This window comes from Anabas testudineus, chromosome 1, assembly GCF_900324465.2.
Source record: "Anabas testudineus chromosome 1, fAnaTes1.2, whole genome shotgun sequence".
Taxonomy (NCBI): Eukaryota; Metazoa; Chordata; class Actinopteri; order Anabantiformes; family Anabantidae; genus Anabas; species Anabas testudineus.
In genome coordinates, this window is record NC_046610.1 from 13,872,577 (window position 1) to 13,889,177 (window position 16,601).

Consider the following 16,601-nt stretch of genomic DNA (forward strand, 5'->3'; position numbering starts at 1 on the left):
GTAGTTTAGGGTGAAAGGGTGACTTCTCTTTCTCCCTGTTCTCTTCCTGTCTCATATACGGATTGCTGGATAAGTCCGGTTACACTTGGGATAAAAGTGTAGTTTTAAAAGCCTGTTCCACTGTAGGCCTTCTCAGTTTCAACAGTGGCAGGTCAATTTTGATGGCTCAGTTGAATTATACAGGAATTTGGGCGTCGGTTAGGCGTGCATCCTTGTTGAAACGCTTAATTGTCCTTGCAAGGCCAGATTAGATGCCTATCCATTTGCGTAAACTCTTAAAAGTCAGACATAGATACATACAGACTTTGTAAACAAGCTCATGTTGTTTATGCAAAACCATGTCGTGCCGCTCTGAGGGTCCCTGTTGACGACTTGACCTGTAATAACCTCCTTAATATTCTGGGCAAACTTAGATCAGTGCTGCTTGCACACCTCGAAAGAGTAAACATGTTTACAAAGTTATATTTGCTGTTGAAATATTTTTTTTTTTTCCAGAAAATGACTCTACTGCTCAGCATATGATCTTGAAACATTTCACACTGAACTGCAACCGTCAGGCGAAATGATGTAGCTTGAGGAAGGTCGCGTCTGGAGATAAAGTTTGTAGGTAATCATGTCAGTGTTATGGCCCTACTGTGATGCTACATTTAAAGTAGGGCTTAAGAGACGGCCATCTGATGCTGACTCTGATGCCCGCTCTGCTGCCCTGCTTACCCACTTGCCTTGATGTTGAGTCCAGTTGACAGAAGCCTAAGAAGAGTGTTTCACACATGCTGAGTGAAGTCAAACCAAAGTAAATCCAGTTCCACTGAGCTGCCCCGGTTAGGGTTAGACATCAAAAAATAATCTGGGCCATTGCTGTGCAGATCAGTGCAGAAATAGTTTGGTTTGTGACGTGGAAAGGGTATGTGAAAGCACTTCAGTGACCTAAATAATATGCAGCTTTATCCCCCCCCAAATAATTCCTGCCACCAGTAGAAACATTTAAGGTGATGTCCAGACCGAGCAACTAGAGCTGCTCACGCATAAGTACTATCAGCATTTTAACATTCAGTGAATAGGCACATCAGCTATAAACATAAAAGAATTCAAAGGCTCTTCTAAAGTTCTCCCATGGGAGTCCTCGCAGAGATTGAAAGGGTGTGCGAACAGACTTTCACCAGGGGTGCCATATTAACCAAAAATAAAAAATGAAAAAAATCAGGACGGAAACCAGAGTAAGGCCATGTGCACCAGAAACTGGATAAACAACATGTCCTAGTCTATTGTGCAATAGCTGTAAACCTAAATTACTTGCACCAACATGAGCTTTCCAAATGATCTAGTTTCCAAACTCCTTCCTCTCCTGCACGAGGCTGCTGAGGCTTTAATTATTTCTGCTGGGCCAGCGCAGGTGAAGCACATTCTCACTAACAAGGTGGTTTCCAACCAGGGAGCACTGAAACCCAACAGGAAAACAATATGATGGAGAAGAAAAACCCGGCGCCCGCAATTGAGGGTAACCGATGCTTATAATAATCCTCCACCCAACTGATTTCACCAGCCATTGTTAGATTGTTACAGAAGAAACATGGTGCAAGTGGAGAGGAATCCTGGGAGCAATGTGTCATCAACTGAAAATAAAGTGTGAACTAGATTTTGCACATATATGCAAGTAAGGGCAGCACTAGAATCTATCATGTCTTAGACCAGGCAGAGACACAACGATTCTTCAAAAGGCTTCTGATTGTTTTAGCCGAGACGTTGGCAGCACGAGCTGAAAACGGCAGGTGGTTCACAGGAGCAAGGAGAGCCACACTAATGACACATGTTTTTGTTTTCATTTACAATTAAATCACTCATGTTTACATCCTCAGATGCGGCAGTTAATGTATGCTGCCATCATCGTCTCGGTCCTTATATAGTAAGTCGGGCAGCATCACAGAACAGCAGTGGTGTAACAGCACAGACTGGTGGTGTGTCTTTATTATGGCACCTTGCTCCAGTTGCCAATGACAGTCTATTATTAATACTGTCAATATTAAACTTGTATAATATCATGACTTCGATTTGCCACAGCACCAATTGGAGTTTCTACATGACTGTTCGAATTGGATCTTTACATTATTCTCCTGATTTTTCTTTATTTATTTTGTAGAAACTTCAGCACAGCCGTGACTCATTCGGAGCACTTCTCCAGGAGTATATTTGTCTAAGACCTCACAGTTCAACTGAGGAGGGATCTCATAACAAAAATAACTGTGCAACTGCCCACGATCCTGGTTGCTATTTTCCTATGACTTGGTGTGCTCTGCTGCTGCACTCCATAGATGGCAGAAGAATTCAGAAATAATGGCGCAGAGTCACATGGAGCAGTTACATTTGGATATGTGTGTGTGTGTGTGTGTGTGTGTGTGTGTGTGTGTGTAGTCTATCTTTGCTTACATTTCACACACCTCTGTGCTAGTATTCACACACGTCCTAATACAGCCCCTTTGATCTGTCAGAGCATGTACGCATCACACAGAGGTGCTTTATGCTTTTTCCCACTCTGGGTTTTCATCCCACCGGCTTGTAAGTAACTGACGCGTAAGCCTTAGAAGCCCCCCAGTATAGGAGTTGAGCCATAGCTGTGCATTTGACCCGAACTGCTCTTGGAGCAACTCAGCTGTGTTCGTTGAACTCGGGGTGCACATGGAAAGCTTCAGTCCAAAATGCTATCACATAAACACACACGCACACACACACAGCGGTGGAAAAGGCAAGTGCAAGCAGATACAAAAACAAGGAACTTAGTTGAAAGCCAGAATTGGCTTTAAGAGCATTGAGTTCTGAAAGGCTAAGGCTCTGTTCCTAATCCCTTTTTTACTTTTCCTCTCCCATTTTCTTCCCCTCCCTCTTTGCTTTTCTCTGTACCTTTTTCTTCTCTGTTGCAGGAGAATTCTGGGGTGATTTCTTACTCTTTCATTCCTCAAGGATGAAGCAGCACAGTGGACCTGTGCACTGAAACAGGTAGGTTGATCATTATTATTATTATTATTATTTATTATTATGACCTTCAAACAGACACATGCAAACGCACATACTCCTCCTTCTCTCCCTGTCAAAAGCATATTTGTTCCCGGGCCACTTTTGATTTAGATTGCTAACAGGCTGTGTGCCATGCCCACTGAGAACAGCACAGAGAGTGAGAGTATAAAAAGAAAGGGAGAGCGGTGGGACACTTCTTCTGAGAAGGCGAGTGAAGAAAGCACAGAGAGAGACTCCTCCTCAGGGACAGAAAGAGCGAATGAAGACATTGTCGACAGGATGAAAGTTTAACCAAACATCAGCTCCCCACAGGAGCAGCAAATCTGCTGCCATCACAGTGGACAGACGGGGAGAAAAGACATGCAAAGAGACAGACCGGCAGACGGGGACAAGACAGAGCGGCGATCCCCAGCTGTTTTTAAAACGCTGCCTCTGATACATTATTGAATATGCAGCTCTCCAACGCATCACTGAGCTTTCCTCTCATGTTAGCGCTCAAGTTTGCATAGCGTCACCATTCTAAATATAAAGCATTTGCTCACCCCTCTTCAGTTTGTTAAAAGATGCAGAGGCTACACGTAGGCCGTGTGTGTGTGTGTGTGTGTGTGTTGCACTTTTTCCTTTTTAGTTTTAGTTGAGTTGGTGTGTGACTCATTTTGGTAGCAAGCCTCAGCAAACTTCAATAAACAAAAATAGATCTCGTCTAACTCTTTGAAAGTATTGTTAGATGATGCACACTGTACACTGAGGCGAGTGTAGTGCTTCAGTGGGAGTCGCACGTTCGGTACAGTGAAGGTAGCAAGACAGTATCAAGGGGATTCATTTCTCAATCAGACAGCAGGTGTATCTAGTGCAGCAATAACTTTGCAAAACGCAGCTTCCCAAACCTTTCCTACTTCCTGTTTGGGTTCCAGTTTGATAAGTTGGATTTGAATAAATGTTGCAAGGTCAGTGGCAGGCGGAGTACCAAGTCCTGTCTACAGGTGGCAGCAGTGCAACATACCCAGCAGGCATGTTTCTGAACTTGCTTGGCCCATTTTTACCACCAAATCCCCTCTGCAGGCCTCCCTACAGTCATTTCTCTGTCTCAACCAGGACAGGTTTTCAAACAAATGAACCTCCTCCCCGAGAAAAGAAGTGGAAAACCAATCAATACGTCTCTATGTTGATAGATCAACTGTGCAGGACAGTTCAAACTCACATGACAAATCTCTTCCTATTCCATTTCAGCTCCCACTTTTAAACTTCACGTTCCAGGATGAACCATGAGCAAAGGTAAGAAAGTTTTCTTTAATTACACTTTATTTGTGTGTGAGAGAGAGAAAGAGAGAGAGAGAGAGCAGATGCATGTTTGGAAGATTGCGTGGACATCTGTGTCCAAGCGCTGCTGGGGGTGCACGAGTGTATGCAGTTGTATACATGTATCAGGGTGTGTGTCTCTGTTTTCTGACAGATGTTGTAATGGCATGATTAGCCCTCTGGCTGCCGGTAGCTCTGTGTGAGGTTGCTATAGTGACTGTGGGTTGAGTGCTGGGGGAGGCCAGAGTGGAATATGAGGGTGGAATAGGAAATTAAGTACCTGGTGCCTCCAGCCTGTGTGTGTGTGTGTGTGTCTGTGTGTTTGTTTGGAAGTGAGTGGGTGTGTTTGTGTGATGTTTATGTCTGCTCGTTTGTGTATCTGCACAAAGAGCACAGCATTGAAGAGACACTCATCTGTGTAACTGGGAATTTGACCAAGATAACTCTCTCAAGCTCACGATCAATCAGGCACACACACACACACGCACGCACGCACGCACGCACTCGGTCGCACACGTGTTCGGGATGTGTAGGAGGCGACGCAGACGAGGACCCTGTGGCGACTGGAGAGTGGGCTCGGGGCTAACCTGCTCTGCCTCCTCAAGACTAACGCCACGAGTGGGTTGCACTTGTCTCACTTATCACTTAAATTGCAGCGTCAGTGCCACTGTTGTGCAAACGGGTACAAGCAAGAGAAATGCCCTCTGCCTTTGTAAGCACAGATACTGTAAAACGGTGCCGTTTGAATCACAGTGCAGCCTCGAGAACAAATCTCAAGTGCAGGCTGTTGGAATCAGTGTGTGCGCGCAGCTCATTTGAGTCATTTTTCTCGAAGGCAGCATGAGGCCGGGGACTGTTGTGGCACTAAAAGTCGGTGGCCCGCTGTGAAGGAGTTAATGTAATAGTCCGATAACAGAAAGCCTGAATTTTTTTTTACAAAGAATACGCATTTAATATGGATCAAGGTTGTTGCAGGATTCAGGTAATAAGTCAGCGTTGGCGCGGAAAACTATGCAGCATATTGCACCTTGTTGTATTTCCCACAGTCATTTTATTTTCATTGATTCGTATATTGGTTTAGAAGATCACCTGTTTTGATAGGTGACAAAACTTTTATTTCTATTAAGAGCCAATGATCTATAAAAATTCATTTTGGGACAATCTGAAAGCTACATCTTCTGTATGTGAGTGAAATAATCTACCAGCTTTTTTCGTTATTGATTTGACCTGAATGTAGAACAGAACTTCACTTGTGTTTGTGTAATAAAAACTTTTTTCCTGAGAATTAGATAAAACAAAAAAAAAGGTTCGAATGGCAAATGCAAAAGTTGGAGATGAGATTATTAAAGAAATATGCGACAGGGTGTATTAAAAAATGGTTATATTTTAATCACTGAGGTGATAAACAACCCGTCCGAATGCTGAATTAGTTGATGCGTTCCCGAGGGCGGGAGGGGGGGGCACCTTAAGTGAACCACTCTCGTTGTGCGTAACAATGTAAAGCAACCCTGAGGCTCTGCTGCCAGTTAACAGCAATCTCCAGAGCGTGCAGTCTGCTGCGTATAATAGTCATTGTGAGAGATATAATGTGCTGTACCATACAGGGATGGCTTCACACAGGGATTACACATAGATGATTCTTCAATAGAGAATTTAGTCTCGGGTAGCCGAGCTTAATCCGTGCCTGTGGAAGGAGACCACACTGCTGTGGAGCTGTGGCCAGATATGACAGAGAACAGAGACCAGCCAGATTAGTTCGTACTAGGAAGAGGGCTGAGCTTGAAGCCGCCTGACACAGTGTCTCTTAACTGCTCCTCCCAAATCTCTCTGCTCTCTAATGCAGTCTGAGGGAAACATTGTTCCCCTTTTCCATCTTTTTGACTGTCTCCTTCTTTCTCCTGTTCTGTCTCTGTCTCTCTGTGTGAGGTGAGCATGAGAAATCAGACGGGAAAGAGTGCATGTGTGTGTGTGTGTGTGTGTGTGTGTGTGTGTGTGTGTGTGTGTGTGTGTGTGTGTGTGTGTGTGTGTGTGTGTGTGTGTGTGTGTGTGTGATCGCGCTCGTCTTATCGCTTGAATAGCCTGCCTGTACATTTCTAGGTCATTCATAGCCTGGTTCCCACTGTCTCAGATTCTGTAATTACCCTCACGTGACTCACATCTGATAATTAGGATGGTCCGAGCAGGACTCGGGCGCACACACACACACACACACACACACACACACACACACACACCATGCACACTTACCACGTGGCACACATACACACACATTAGCCATTAGTGGAGAGCTTAACATGCAGTACAGTGCTAATGGGATTATCATTGCTGAGGTTCCCACTCATGAACCTCTTACTCCTCTCTTACAAGGGCCATTCTTAAGCACTGAGGAGAATCAGTCATTTCTTTATGATCTCTTCTTTCTTTCTTTCTTTCTTTCTCACTTCCGTGTAAAGTAAATAAGCTTCACTGGCCTTAATATAAGACTTCTGTGTACCTACCCCGAAGCCTGAAGAGCTAAAAGTGGAGACAAAATATATACACTTTGCACTTTTTGTCTGGAAAACTGTGCAGAAAAACATCTTCCTTAAGGCAAAACACAGAAAACTATAGACAACATGACAACTACTGCACTGTAACGTAATCACTTCTCTCCTTCTCAATCACTCTCTGCCCCTCTCTTCATCAGTGTACCCATTTCATCAGCTCATTCAAAAGTAATAGTACCCATAACATTCAATTTTCCCTGTGTTTTTTCTCTGTTGACTGCAATGGTAATGGATATATAGACAGTGGAGTGCAGCGATTCTGTCCAGGCCATTGTGTTGAGTGGTGCGAGTGAGAGGAGTGGAGAGCTATCTATGGCATTACATATAGTGTAGAAGGTGTGGTAAAGAGCAGCGCTGTGAAAGGCAAAAGCTTAAATACCATGCCTCACATTCACAGGCACAGACTCACGCAAACACAAACGTGTGGATACACACGCAGCTACACACACAGGCAGTGGATTAGGATGGGATTATGGAAGCATAGCTGAAAAACAGGCAGAGGCAGATCAGTGTCATACTTCATAAACACACACACACACGCGCGCTGGATGTGTATTAAGAATGTACAGTTCGGTGGAAGCGCAGTGTCTTAGGTTCATGTGTCATGACTGAGCGGTATACAAGCTTAAATAGTAAGACAGTTCAATAGTGCAGCAAAGAAGCTTAGGCAATCAATTATTGAACCAGAATCACAGGAACAGAAAGCTACAGTGAATTCACAGAGGTTAGGGAGCTTTAACAGTTTGTCTTAAATCCACAATCTAATCTACCACAGCACAAGAAAACAGATACAGCCTTGCAAGAGTTATGCTTGAAACTCTGTGATGCTTCATCTCATGGTCATGCTCAGAATTATATATATATATATATATATATAAAATACTGCTACATAACAAATAACACACAGTAAAATATAGGTTGTTGGTTTTGCTGTAAACAGCAGCACTGACCACATTTTGACCTGATGATGACAGTGGACAGCCATTTAAGTGGGACACTTTCAATAAGGCAGTTTTCCAGGTAGAAAAACATTAGTCAACATGTGCAGGAAGAAAAAGAAGCCGCTAGTAAATATTAACAGAGGTAATTGAAGTTGATGCTGCTGGCAAATCAAAATTAATTCTAGACCTTAAGACTAAGAATATTTAAATGTCTTCAAGCTTTTCACTGTGGGCAGATTAACATCCCCAAAGGCTAGAAGACTGTCTGACGAACTAGAAGCCATATCATAAAGCTGAACCTCTCCTCCGCCTTTGCTTATTCAAACAAATTCCCCTGAATGAGCTGAAACCTGCACGCCGCCGTGAATCAGAGCCGATATTGCAGCATTCGGTCCCTACGTAGTACGCGTGTTCTTGGAGCATCTCTGAAATTGATAAGTGATACTGTCAGCCTGGACGTCTGATATATTTGATATTTCAGGATCTGTCCACACGCTGCTGGCAGCTCGGTCACACGTTGCTCATACATGATGGAACACTAGTCAGACATTGACTGAGTGCCTCAATCTGTGGCCATCTACACTACACAGTCCTGCTGCATCAGGCCCGTCGTGGTCACCAGACATCTGTCAACGGCACGCAGCTCACTGGAGGTCTGCGGCTGCCTGTGATCCCATCTTTAACAACTGTCAAATATAATAATCAGTCTCTCCTTCACTTTCTTTTATATTGCCTCTGCATATCTCTGGCTGGCTTCCTCAAGCTCTCTCCCCTCTCACCCTCCTCCCAAACATTTCTTCTCTCTTCTTTCAGTATGCTGAAATGTATAACTAGCAATTTGCCAATCTCTCTCACCATGACACACACACACACACACCAACACGCACACGCAAACACATGCAGAGGCATCCAGACCGCAAGAGCTTCTGTGGTGTATAATGACAGATAATTGGCTATTGTGGGTTTGCCCTTGGCAGCAGGAACCAATCACAGTGACAGCCACTTCTCCGTGACCTGCGCGCGCTCGCGTGCATGCCTGAGTGTCAGAATGTGTGTGAGGACGCTGATTGTATTTTATTTCTCTGTCTGTCTTTGTTGCTCTGCGTAGACGTAATTGCTAGTCGAGCACATGCCGCATGTAACCAACGGCTCACTTTGTAGTTGTGTTTATGTAAACAGAAATAAGCGATTCACTTGCATCCTGAGCATTTGACAGTGTGTGCACATACAATGTCCACTACTATTCAACAGTTTGATTGAATTATGACGTGTGTCTCTCCACTGGCACATTTGGCATGTACACGGCTATAACCACAATAAACATATTTGTATTTTTGTATAAATTGCAGCGCTCGGTGCTTCTCATTTCACATTCTCACGGTCTGCACACCCACCTTGAGGATCCACACAGCCCTACACAGTGCAACCTTGCTGTTCTTCACTAATGTGATAGTTGCTTAGCTTGTCATTCGTCACTCATTTTGGTGGAGTCAGCAGCCCTGGTTAATGGGGTGCTTGCATGCCTCTTGTGTGGAACCTGTTGACTCCATCTACTCCAAACTGATTTTTTTTTTTTTTTTCTGGAAAATAATCCTGATGTGTTCTTTCACGCTGGGGTAAACTGTAGCTGCATCAGCAGCAACCTTTAAAATAACAGCTATAGTACGAGTGGGAGAAGTCTTCCACTAGTTTACACGCTCTGTCTCTTTGGCTTTTCTTTCTTTCACTCATTTATTTTTGTCTGTAATGTGTCTCTGCTACTACTTCTATTGCTCTTATTTTTCTCTTCTCTCTCTCTCTCACTGCTTGCAACCGTTTTTTATTTCCGCTCCTTCAGTAGCTGGAGTGCTCCTCCAACCCATGCACACAACCTAAATGAGATTCCGCACGTGCATGTGATGTGTCAGCACAGCTTTGACCCTGTGAATACGATCTTGTCTGTACTCCTAATATGTACTACCAAAAAAAGAAAGTGCATGTTTGCATGCATGTGTGGAGGAGGGTTTGTGTACTTCGTCACACCAGGCTGCTCTATATCCCCAAATGCAATTTCCTTGATGTGAGAGGAGCAGACTGGATGGTCATCGTTCTCTACTCTCTTCTTAGTGTTCAATAAAAGGTTCTTTAGGACTGCTAGGCTGCTCGCTCACGTGTCCTTTTTTCCTTGTCACTCTCTCATTTTCATTCCGACCGGGTGCACACAAACACACATGCATGTGCACACACTATGCAGCGTCATACATTCTCGCCTTTTTGTGGAACACAGCGGATCTGCCTCCTGTGCATGATTAAAGTGCATAACACTGCATGTTCCCTGAGTGTTTCTTTGTATTCCTGCTTAACATTCTCAGACTATAACGTATAATTCCACCCACCCGAAGCTCGTTTGTATTGTGTTGTACTGTGAAAATCAATTCTAGTAATGGAGATTTTTACAGTTGTCTATACTGCAGATAAAAATACATTTCAGCACTAGCTCCAGCAAATTGATCAATTCATGATTCCAAAAGCTCAGAATTACCTTTTTTTCCCCAAAGCAAAGCCAGTGGTGTATTGCCATTGTCAGAGCCAAATCAACACGTTTACCTCAGGAGTCACAAAGACTCAATCAGTACCTTTTAGTACCTGAATAGCAAAGAAACTGTGAAAGCAAGGTTAGGGGTACAGCAAAGTGGGACATAAAAAATGTTGTTATCCGCGTTTGTTCTCACACTGTAATTCAGATATGTGATTACAGATAAGGATGCAGCTTTTGCGGTATGATATAGGCACAATAAACCAGCCACATACCTCACGCTCGCCTTGTTAACTGTATTAGTGTCTCCCTGCATGAAATTATTGTTGTAAATTGTCCAGGTGCAACTGGTGAAGGTGCAATCTCTAATACCAACCATGCCACTAATGGTTAGCAGCCCACTGTGGCCTCACATGGCTGGCTAGAAAATGACTAGAGAACTAGCAAACAACAAGGAATGAAGGGATAATGTCATAATGTGTGTGTGTTTGTGTGTATATAATACATCTATGTGTATAAACGTGTGCAGACAAAGGCATGCAGACTTTTGCATGCAGACACAGCATTATTTTCATATACACTAAGAAACTGGATTGTGTGTCTGTCATCTGTCACATGAAGTGAGTGTAAATCAACCATTTAGGCTTTAGGGATGTTTTTCTGTGTACATATGTCTTATAGAGGTGGGGGTCAAGTGTATGTGTGGGGCTTTAATCAAGCATCAATGATTAAGGCGTGTATCTGTGTGTGTTGAAAGTGGGTGGTGCTGTGATATGATGCTGAGATTAGAGGCAATTATTGAAATGTCATGGCCTTAATGGGCCACTGCTCTGCACCGCGCTCATGAGTTGAACTTTTAAAGTGAAAAAACAAGGACCCATTTACCGAATTGCTGTATTTTTACTTATCGAATCACTATTCTCTCTATTTTTATTTACGTTTCTCACTGTAGATTTGTGAACAGCTTGATATTCCCACCACAGGCAATCGGCTTTTTTATAGATTGTATATATGTAAAAGTTACATATTGTATCTTTAATCAAATGATATTTTCAGTTCAAATTGTCTTTCTGACCGTGTAATGGCAGTCGATGGCAGCCCATTGGCCAGTTTGCAGGGATACACCTGTCTAAGGTGTAATAAAGGTAATGATGGGCGCATTCTGTTTACAGCAGGTGTTCCACTAGGTGCTAGGTGAACTCTAGTACTGTATGTGCTTACTGCCATGGCCTGCTAGATGCCTTAAACTGAGTCAAGCCATCATTAATGTTATGGGTCACTGATAATGACCAGTCCAAGTTATAAATTAGATACAATTTCTCCAGTGCCCCAGCAGCTCATTGTTTAAACTAGGTTTTTGAGTGTTCAGCAGGTACACAAGCTCTAGGCAGGTTTTACCAAAGTTTACTAGTTCTTAAAGTGTTATCATCAGGAGATACCCCATATTTCGCTCTATGACAGTGGGATCACGTTGAGCAAGCAGTTTAGATAAAGGATGGATGGATAATTAGGTTTTTTTTTTTTGTTTTTTTTTTTTGCCCTATTTCATAGCAAACCAAACATGCATATTAGTGTAGATATGGTATGTAGAGCATGCCGTCTGTGCGTCACAGGATTAATTGCATCATTAGGATAATTGTGCCCACTGCTGCGGACAATAATGTCAATGAAGTGGAGACCCAGTTGAAACTTCCTAAATTTGATGCAAGATTGCAGAACACTGATGTGTTGACTTAGTTGCTGCAGAGGAGGATTGCTCAGGGAAGGCTGTTCACGCGTGACTTAAAAAATGTTGAAAACCGATCAGTTTGTTGGTCGACAGTATGCACAGTATGTCTGCAGGGAGTGTGTGAACCATCTGTGTGTGGACAGTCGTGTGTTTTCACATACAGGAAGCATCCATGCACAAACTCATTGAATATTGAACCGATTTCGTCACATATATGTTTCAGTGAACCGTTGGAGTATTTAATCAAGAGCTAGTAGATGTGTGTTAACAGCGGGAGGCCGCGAAGCAAAATACAAAACCACCATCATTATTTGGAAAAGAATTTGCAAATGGACATAGATACTGGGGGGGCTGTACTAATAGGTGAGTCGGTGCCCATCGTTGAAATGGGTGTGCAGTGTGGTGTGATGTCATGAGGCACATCAAATCCAGCTACATATTCTATTTTAGCCCATGAAGTTATCTCAATAGCACCCCCCTTATCTCTTATGTGCTGACTTATTATCTTTTGAGTGCATGTGTGTGTGTGTGTGTGTGTGTGTGTGTGTGTGTGTGTGACTCTGAGAATGTGCACTGCTCTACTGTGTATGTGTGGGCATGTGTCTCTGGTGTGTGTGTGTGTGTGTGTGTGTGTGTGTCAGTGTGTGTCCCCAGCCTAAGGTTGTGTTTTCTTGTACCCACTGAGCTGAGAGTTTCTGCAACAAAAGCATGTTTTTGCTCCTCCATCTCATTTACATTGCGCTGATGGGAATCTGCTGCACCACTGATTGTGTTTGGTGTTCTAGGTCAGCACACCCAGATAAGTCTGTGTGAACGTGCGTGTGTGTGTGTGTGTGTGTGTGTGTGTGTGTTGCACCTACTGTGTGTGCTTAAAGACTGATAATTGGTGTTAAGGCCCGTCTCCCCTTTACTCTGGTAATATAGTTCATATACGCTGCACATGTTGTATAACTCTGAGAAAGTTCCAGTTGAAACATCAACATAAAACATGTAACGCATCACATTTCAGCCAAACCCGTGCAGTTAATCTACATTCTGCATTTGCGGCACAAGCACACACATGAAGCTAAATCACTCACATGCATACTGGTATAATCACGTTCTCGCCCTAAGCACTCTAAGCTGTCCCATCTGGGAAGATTTTTGATTTTCTATTGGAGTCATCATACAACTGTCGGTGCTGCAGTTAAAGCTGTTAATAGTGGCAACGCATTTCTCATTTCTGCTCTGCTAAATAATAGGGGACGTTTATTCCCCCCCACCCACCCTTGTCAACCCCTTCAAATCCCCACCGTGGGCTCTCAGACGTTTGGCCTAAATAACGTGAAATGTCCAGGCAATATCAGAGTTGATCAAGGAGCTGATTCTCATTCCAGATAAAATCGCCTCCACTTGTCTCCACGGATAAAGCGTTGCCTGTGATTGCCCCTTTCCTAATCTCCAAAAACCCCACATTATCCCAGAGAGCCTCTTTAGTCTGTGGAGAATGCTCAGCAGAGATTTGATCTGGAATTGGGTTTTAATTTCCCCCCCAAAATGACAGAGAGATGAGAATTCAGGCAGCGGAATGAGATTGTTGCTTCACTTTTTCACATGCACCTGATTTACTGTAGGGTTTCTTGTCTGAACCTGCGTTTCAGGGCATGCAACATCTACAGTTGGCCTCTGTTGAGATCATGAAATGTTCAAAAAAAAAAAAAAAAAACGATCACACGATGTGATCCAGTGCTTTTGATGGCTGCGCCATCATCGAGCCCAGCGTTTGCGCTTCTTTTTCCCTCCATCCATCCATCTCTCCACCTCTCCGCTCGTGCCGGGACGAATTCATCTCTTACCGGGCGAGGGAGTGATGACAAAGGAAACCGGCGACTCCAGATCGCGCCCCCCCCCAAAAAATAAAAAGAAATAACGTCGCAGCAATTACGCGTGGCGTCTGCTCCAACTTCGCTCCAGCGATCTCAAGTAGCCGTGCATACAGTACGCACACCTGGTAGGAAATTACCAGGAGGCTAGGAGAGAGAGAGAGAGAGAGTGAGTGTGTGTGAGGGAGAGAGAGAGAGAGAGAGAGAGAGAGAGAGAGAGAGAGACGCACGGTGCTGGATTATTTGGGCAGAGCGGCTGCAGCCACGGTGGATGTTACAGGCACACGACGGACGGAGAGCTTGAATCTATTCAGTCTGCGAGCTTTTCCCAACGACCGCGCCGGGCAGGAGGATGCTGATATGGTGAGCGGCTCTCTTGGCGTCTTGTGCGTGCAGTTTTTTGTGATTGCTGACACGCACAGCAGAGCGTTAACTTCTTATGGTAATGGAGCTCATTCCCGTGCAAAGCGGCCGTACGCATCTGCGCTTATCCGTTCAGATGTGCGTGTGTGTGTGTGTGTGTGTGTGTGCGTGTGTGTGTGTGCGTGTGCGTGTGTGTGTGTGCGTCCTCCGGTGTCAGACCCCGTATGACTGACAGGAAACATCTGCCTTATCTTTCCTCTCCAGCAGGAGTTAGTTGTTTTTAGTGCTGTTTCAAGTGGACGCGTTGGCTTTGAACTCAACACAAATGGAGGATCCCTGTGATATTTCTAGGCTGTGTTCCCTAATTCAGGATTTCCAGCGTGTCTGAGCCAGCAAAACAGTGAGTTGGTGTTGATCTTAATGTAGCCCAGTCCCTGGTATTTATTGAAATCTGTCAGAACTTTCATGATGTTATTTATAAAAGGGATTAAAGTGCAAAATGTCAGCCAGCACTGTCACAAACACTGGTGTTGTCCTTTCTTTCCTGTGGTGCATCAGCATACAGTAAATACAGTTTTTCCTGATGCATCATCATCACATTTGCTGGGAGATTATTACAGCCCTTGTGACCACGGGGTGGCTCGTGAGATGAGAGTTATGTTTTTTTTAAAGCTAATAAGAGATTAAGGAGGCTTTCACCCGCTTGCTTTTTCACTGAGGTTGGTGCTTCCCCCTCATAACATGCTCAGAGGTATTTTCTCACGACTGAACCGTTGGCCACTGGCACAGAGCAGGCTGGACGGACGTTTCACGCCGCGTGCACACTCAAAGCAATAGGATTTGTTAATGGCTGTCAGTCAGTTGTACCTGTTTTGCAGCGGGGGCCGTCTGGGAATTTATGCAAAAAACTGCACGAACACTTCAGAGTCAAATAGGCTACAGTAGATTATAGTGGAGAGTTCTTTACTTATTTATATTCTGCCTGTGGATTTCACTCCCCGCAGCCTGTGTCCAATCCATTCTGACACATTTTTACAGAGGTGATTGGAATGGATTTGAATGAAGCACAGCAGGCTGAACGTTTAGTTCATATGATCCGCGTTGACCTGTGGGGACGCGCCGATTGCACACAGATACTGTAGCATGTGACAGTTATGCTGCAGTTTTGATGCATGGTATTTCTGTTTCTTTTGACGCCTCTGCCGTCACACGGTGACTGAAACGTGCTGTAACCCACTGATGGTTGTGTGTGTGTGTGTTTGTGTGAGTTTGTGATAGCGTCCAGGAGTCAGCAGTCTTGTTCAAACACTGTCTGTGGCAGAATTACAGACCTCAGTAGCTTACAAATCAATCTTGAAAGCACTTTTACAGCAATTAGACTTGAGTGTGTGATTGAGAGACGCACCGTCGTGTATTTGTGTATCTTTTCTGTATCTTACATGCAGTGTTTCTGCTCAATGCCTCATTATTCGTACTAAATGTTACGACTAAAACCAGTGGGAGACATGTAATGTTGTGTCATCAGCAAAATATTGAACATTATATTTAAATATTTATATATATTATTTATATTTATATCTAAAATACTGGTGTGATATTAAGAAAATTAGTATTCATCTAATAAAAGTGTTATTATTAATCTGATCACAAGAACAAACTCTGCTGCACTCTGTAGATATGTTTGAGAATATTAGGCCACTGGACTACAACCTGTTTTCTGACCATACCCTGCTCTCAGGTCAGAGGTGCCTAGTTGCATGCCAGTCTGTGGATGAACAAGGGCTTTACCCCAGCTGATCTTCCACTGTGTTTATGTGCTTCGTGTGTGTGTGTGTGTGTGTGTGTGTGTACGTACATGTGTGCCACCGCAGCTGTTCCTCCTCTTGGAGAGATTAAGTTTCACAAGATGTGATGGATGCCAGTGTCTGCAGAGCCAGCTGCGTGTGAATGCGCGTGTGTTCGCGTCTTACTTTAAGTTTGTCAGCGCATTCCTGCATTTTGTTTTGTGCACACGTGCACATGCGCCGTGCCCGCGCTTGTATGTATATATATATATATATATATGCCGTAAGTGTCTGTGTCACTGCTCCGAGGGCTGGGTCAGGTTAGGAGAGGTGATCCTAAGGTCAGGGATGTTATGAGTTGCGTTGGTAATTATAGTGACTGCGCCTTTGGTTCCCACAGACCCGGCCAAAGCAGTCTAAACCAGGAAGACGTGAGCAGGGCAGCAGAGCCAGATTTCTGCTTGGGTCAGATTGTCCTGGTACAAACAATAAACCCAGCCAAGAAAAAAAAAACAAGACAAGATTTTACAGAACTGAAAAGATGGAGCCGTGA

General features: G+C 43.9%; 1 protein-coding gene across 9 annotated transcripts in view; it reads left to right on the forward strand.

The window, feature by feature from the left end:
- ptprdb (protein tyrosine phosphatase receptor type Db) overlaps positions 1-16,601 on the forward strand; it is a 123,426-nt gene that overhangs the window by 31,901 nt on the left and 74,924 nt on the right. For all 9 annotated transcript variants that reach the window (XM_026359793.1, XM_026359796.1, XM_026359798.1 and 6 more), the window contains exons 4-5: positions 2,916-2,991; positions 4,240-4,284. The gene's annotated coding sequence lies outside the window, so the exon portion shown is untranslated. The remainder of the gene's footprint in view (positions 1-2,915; positions 2,992-4,239; positions 4,285-16,601) is intronic.